The sequence below is a fragment of the Carlito syrichta genome, unplaced genomic scaffold, assembly GCF_000164805.1.
Source record: "Carlito syrichta isolate Samal-C Ts95f unplaced genomic scaffold, Tarsius_syrichta-2.0.1 Scaffold316293, whole genome shotgun sequence".
In the NCBI taxonomy this organism is placed as follows: Eukaryota; Metazoa; Chordata; class Mammalia; order Primates; family Tarsiidae; genus Carlito; species Carlito syrichta.
Genome location: NW_007260389.1, coordinates 180,789 through 186,203, shown reverse-complemented (window position 1 = coordinate 186,203; position 5,415 = coordinate 180,789). Strand labels below are relative to the sequence as shown.

At 42.3% G+C, this 5,415-nt stretch overlaps 1 long non-coding RNA gene across 2 annotated transcripts in view; it reads left to right on the top strand.

The window, feature by feature from the left end:
• Positions 1–1,014: 1,014 nt before the first annotated feature.
• Positions 1,015–5,415, top strand: part of LOC103276667 — a 22,787-nt gene continuing 18,386 nt past the window's right edge. For both annotated transcript variants that reach the window (XR_505386.2, XR_002481324.1), the window contains exon 1: positions 1,015–1,055. This is a non-coding gene — a long non-coding RNA (uncharacterized LOC103276667). The remainder of the gene's footprint in view (positions 1,056–5,415) is intronic.

Below are 5,415 nucleotides of genomic sequence, written 5' to 3'. Positions count from 1 at the left end.
TCATGGCTACCTCAGCCTCGACCTGCTGGGATCAGGCAATCCTTCCACCTCAGCCTTCCAAGTAGCTGGAACTGCAGGCACACACCCCCATACCCGGCTAATTTTTTTATTTATTGTAAAGACTAGGGTTTGCCAAGTTGCCCAGGCTGGCCTCAAACCCCTGGGCTCAGGCAGTCTTCTGGCCTCTGCCTTCCAAAGCACTGGCATTATAGGCATGGGCTATACCTGGCCTTGTAGACAGATTCTTAAAGCAAAGCACAATGCCCTCTAAAACTCAGTGAGTAAGTTCTTTGGAGGAGAATGTAATCCTTAGTAGATGTTCAGGACATTTGAAGATTACCATCTTCTAAAAAAAAAAAAAAAAAAAGTACCAAGATGGTAGAAATATTTTAAGAATGAAAACAATCTCTTCTACATGTGAGTAAGGTTATTTTACTAACCTAGTTGTACCTGGGTGAAATATGACCCAGATAGTGCGAACTTAGTTCTATTGATCCAAGCAGTTTGGAGTAGAAATAAAAATAGGTCAAGTAACTGTCATATGTCCCAGACAAACCAAGTTGTGTCCGTGCCAACTTTGTCTCTATACCCTGTAGGGACGAATCTTGACTGGGTGCAGTGGCTCACATCTATAATCCCAGCACTTAGGGAGGCTGAGGTGAGAGGATTGCCTGAGCCCACAAGTTCGAAACCAGGCTGGGCAACTTGGCAAGACCTCATCTCTATAATAAATCAAAAGTTACTGGGCATGGTGGCATGTGCTGTAGTTCCAGCTACTTGGAAGGCTGAGGCGGAAAGATCGCCTGAGCCCAGCAGGTCAAGGCTGCAGTGGCCATGAGTGAACCACTGCACCCCAGCCTGGGTGACAGAGTGAGACTCCAACTCAAAAAAAAAAAAAGAATCTTGCCGGGCACAGAGACCCTTTAGCCTAAATAGGGTATTCAGAATTCTTGCAGACACCTAGCATCTCCCTGTGGCAGCTTCTACATCTCGTTTCTATCCTTTGTATTTTTTACAGAACTCGAAGCAAATGCTGCCATAGTCTCTGGACAAAGGTAAGATGATCATTTTTGCAGACTTAGCATGAGCACAGCGTAAGCCTCTTTGAAAGGTATTGGCTTTCTCAATCTATAAATCTCTCTTTACCTTGTTCTTTTCCTTCACTCTTGTACCAGGCTGTTTTTACCGCTAAGGTAAAGAGCTGTCATGAGTTCTAACCCTTCAGAGGTAATATATCTCTTTTCCTTTTTTTTTCTTTTTTTTGAGTCGGAGTCTCTGTTGCCCAGGCTCGAGTGTAGTGGCTTGGTCACAGTGATTTTGGTTCATGGCAGCCTCGACCTCCTGGGCTCAGGCAATCTTTCTGCCTCAGCCTCCCAAGTAGTTGGGACTACAGGCATACACCATCACTCCTGGCCAATTTTTTTTTTTTAACATGAGGTTTCACTATGTTGCCCAAGCTGGTCTCGAACTCTAGGGCTAAAGCAGTCCTCCTACCTTGGCCTTTCAAAGTGCTGTGATTACAGGTGTGAGCCACTGAGCCTGGCCAACATATCTCTTAATAAAAATTAGTGACTAAGTTTCTACCTTTTATGGTTGTTTTGAAAACTGAATGAGATAACATGTTTAGCACTGAGCATCATGAGGAAATAGTAAATGTTCAATATATAGGAGCTGTGGTTATCAATGACATTAATAATAGTCCTTCTAAAGAATAGCAGTTTGATCCTTAAGGCCAAAGAGAAAGGTTTTTTTGTTAAACTGTGCTGACCCATATAGTCTAACAAAATGAAATACATCTATGGTTTCAACCTCATTAGCCCTATGGAGAGTATTATCATTTCCAAAAATCATCCTTTTTTTAGTGTAGGATATACTAGATGACATTTTAAAGAATGTTTCATATTTGTATAGCAATTTAACTTGTAAACACCTTCACAATATTTTTCTCATTTAATCTTTATATCATCCCTGTGTGGAGTAAATAATAGCCAATACTTATATGAATGTAATTCCATGCCATGCATTGGGTTCTGAGCTCCCTAAATGTATCATCTCATTTAATTTCACAGTGTTTATTAGGAAGTAAATCTTTTCTTATAGATGAGGATGCCAAAACTCAGAGAGCTTAACTAAATTGCCCAAGGTCACAGATTTAGTAAATGATAAAGCAGATTCAAACCCAAGCCTTCAGACACCAGAGCCCTTATTTTTAACCTGTGTATTGCAGCAGTCACAATGGGGATTTGTAAATCAAGAATCTTGACTAGGTGTGGTAGCTCATGCCTATAATCCCAGTGCTTTGAGAAGATAAGGAGAAAATTGCTTGAGGCCAGCAGTTTGAGAGCAGCCGTGTCAACATAGCAAGGCCCCATCTCTACAAAAATAGGGAGAGAGAGAGAAAGAGAGAGAGAGAGAGGCTGGAACATAGTGGAGTTGCATAATGGTTAAATGCATAGCTAAGACCTGACCCTTGTTCATCTGCATCCAAATTCATGACTTCTTCTGTGCCACTCTGCCTGTCTGATTTTATTTGGATAGGGCTGGCTAATATTTAAATTCACTTGCATTTCTCAAGCATATACCAACTATTTGTCTAGAGAAAGAAGCTAATCAGACCAAAATTAACTTATGGGTATTTGTTTCTAGAGCTGCTTGAGTGTTTGACTGTAGAAACACCAGAATATCTGGGTGTGATGACTCACACCTATAATCCCAGCACTTTGGGAGGCCAAGGTGAGAGGACTACCTGAACCCAGGGGTTTGAGACCAGCTTGGGCAACTTGGTGAGACCTCATCTCTACAATAAAAATAAATCTAAAAAAGTAGCTGGGTGTGGTGGCGGGTGCCTGTAGTTCCAGCTACTTGGAAGGCTGAGATGAAAGGATCGCCTGAGCCCAGCAGGTTGAGACCGCGGTGGCTGTGAGCGTACCGCTGCCCTCCAGCCTAGGCAGCAACAGAGCAGAGTGAGACTCCAACTCAAAACAGCAACAACAAAACACCAGGATAATATTGCTGTGGCTTTTGCTTTGCTGGGAGAAAATGGCATCTCCATTTGTAATCTTTCTTCCTCAGAAGCTTTGACCATTTTCTGGGTTCCCAGCCAGAAAGCCATCCTCATTACCTCTAAAAGGAGGTGTAAATCCCTATGACTTGTAATTCCACCTCAACTCCAGCCTCACCTCTCCTTGACTTGCCTTGGCTTGGGTATGGCAGCTGTTATACATAAAGCAAGGGTAGTGAACAGTGTGGCCCAATTCCCAGCCATAGTGCTACTAGCCAAGAGTGCTCTGGTGGGAGTGAACAGTGAAAGGGTACTAATAGTTGATCATCAGATTATGGTTCATGTCTTTAAGGAGTTCAAAATCTAGTAGAAGGAATAAGACATTAAAATAGAACTGTCCAGCCAGGCACGGTGGCTCAGCCTGTAATCCCAGCACTTTGGGATACCAAGGAGAGAGGACTGCCTGAGTCCGGTAGTTCGCAACTAGTCTGGCCAGCTTGGTTGAGACCTCATCTCTACAATAAATCACAAAAACTAGCCAGGCGTGGTTGTGTGCATCTGTAGTTCCAGCTACTTAGAAGGCTGAGGTAGAAGGATCACCTAAGCCCAGCAGGTGAAGGCTGCAGTGGCTATGAGCATGCCACTGCACTCCAGCCTGGGTGACAAGAGTGATTCCAACTCAAAAAAATAAATAAATAAAAAAGTCTGATACATGTTCTGGAATGCCAGATACAGACCATGAACCCAAAAGACAGAAGAGACAACTCTACCTGGGAAGTGAGGTCATGGAAGACTTCCCAAGAAGAGGTAGCCCTTTGATCAGTTTTGTTTATTTTTATTTATTTATTTATTTTTTGAGTAGGAGTCTCTGTCACCCAGGCTGGAGGGCAGGGCACGCTTCTGGCTACTGCAGCCTCTACCTGCAGGGCTCAGGCGATCCTTCAGCCTCAGCCTTCCAAGTAGCTGGAACTACAGGCATGCTCTACCACGCCCGGCTCATTTTGATTTATTGTAGAGATGAGGTCTTGCCAAGTTGCCCAGGCAGGTCTCGAACCCGCGGGCTCAGGCAATCCACTCACCTCAGCCTCCCAAAGGCTCAGGATTACAGGCTGAGCCACCGAGCCCGGCTGCTGTATATATTTTAATTCATCTTCTAACCCTAGTCACAGAGTACAATACAGATAGGGATATTGTGTCAGACTTGTTTGTGTACATCTCATACCCATTCATTCATATGTAGTTACATATATGCTCAGTATATATTATAATGAAAATGAGATTATACTATTTATAATGTTGGTAACTTTTTTCCCACTTAATGTATCATGGACAGTTTTTGTCATTAAATAATCTTATACACATGGTTTTTCATGGCTCCATATGGATGTGCCATGATTTCGTCAGCTAATCTACTGTTGTTCAGCATTTAGGTATCCTGTTTTCACTAGTATAAATAAAATATTTTAACATTCTTATGTGTAATTAGAACTCTGTAAAAAGATTTGTTTCTTTAGGCACCTACAAATGGAATTGCTGCGTCAAATTATTATACTAGCGTTTTTCAACCTCAACATTACTGACATTTTGGACCAGATAATTCCTTGTTGTGTGAGGCTTTCTTATGTTTTGTAGCACTCCCGGCCTGTATCCAGAGGATACCATCAGCACCTTGCTTCCCAAGTCATGGCAAACAAAAATGTCTTCGGGCATTGCCAGATATCCCCTAAGAAGAAAAATTGACTCCTTTAGAGAACAATTGAGTTACACAGTTTACACTCCAATCAGGAGTGTATGAAAATGTTTTCCCCATGTATCCTAAATAACAGTGAATATTACCAATTTTAAATATTTTTCTACTAAAAAAAAGAGATTGCTGTCAGGACAGTCAGTATACCTAGTAGTGTATTGTGTTATATTCCCATAGTGTGATTTGTAATGTGCCATTAACTATTTGTACCAGTTTCATAGTAAATGCCAATATATGTTAGTAATTTCTTAGGTGTAGTACTATTTTGAGTTAGCAGCAATTTTCACATATCCTTTGTTAAAGACATTTTTCATGCCGAGCACAGTGGCTCATACCTGTAATCTCAGCACTCTGGGAGGTTCCAGCTACTTGGAAGTCAGAGGTGGAAAGATTGCCTGAGCCCAGCAGGTCGAGGCTGCAGTGGCCATGACTGTGCCACTGCACTCCAGCCTGGGCAACAGAGTAAGACTCCTACTCAAATAAAAGGAAAAAAACCCTTTTACATGACTCTAAAAAATTATAAAATTCAAAATATTTTAATATCATGAAGGGAGTTCAGACGCAGTGGCTCACGCTAGTAATCCCAGCACTTTAGGAGGCAGAGATGAGAGGATTGCCTGAGCCCACGGGTTCAAGACCCACCCGGGCAACTTGGTGAGACCTCGTC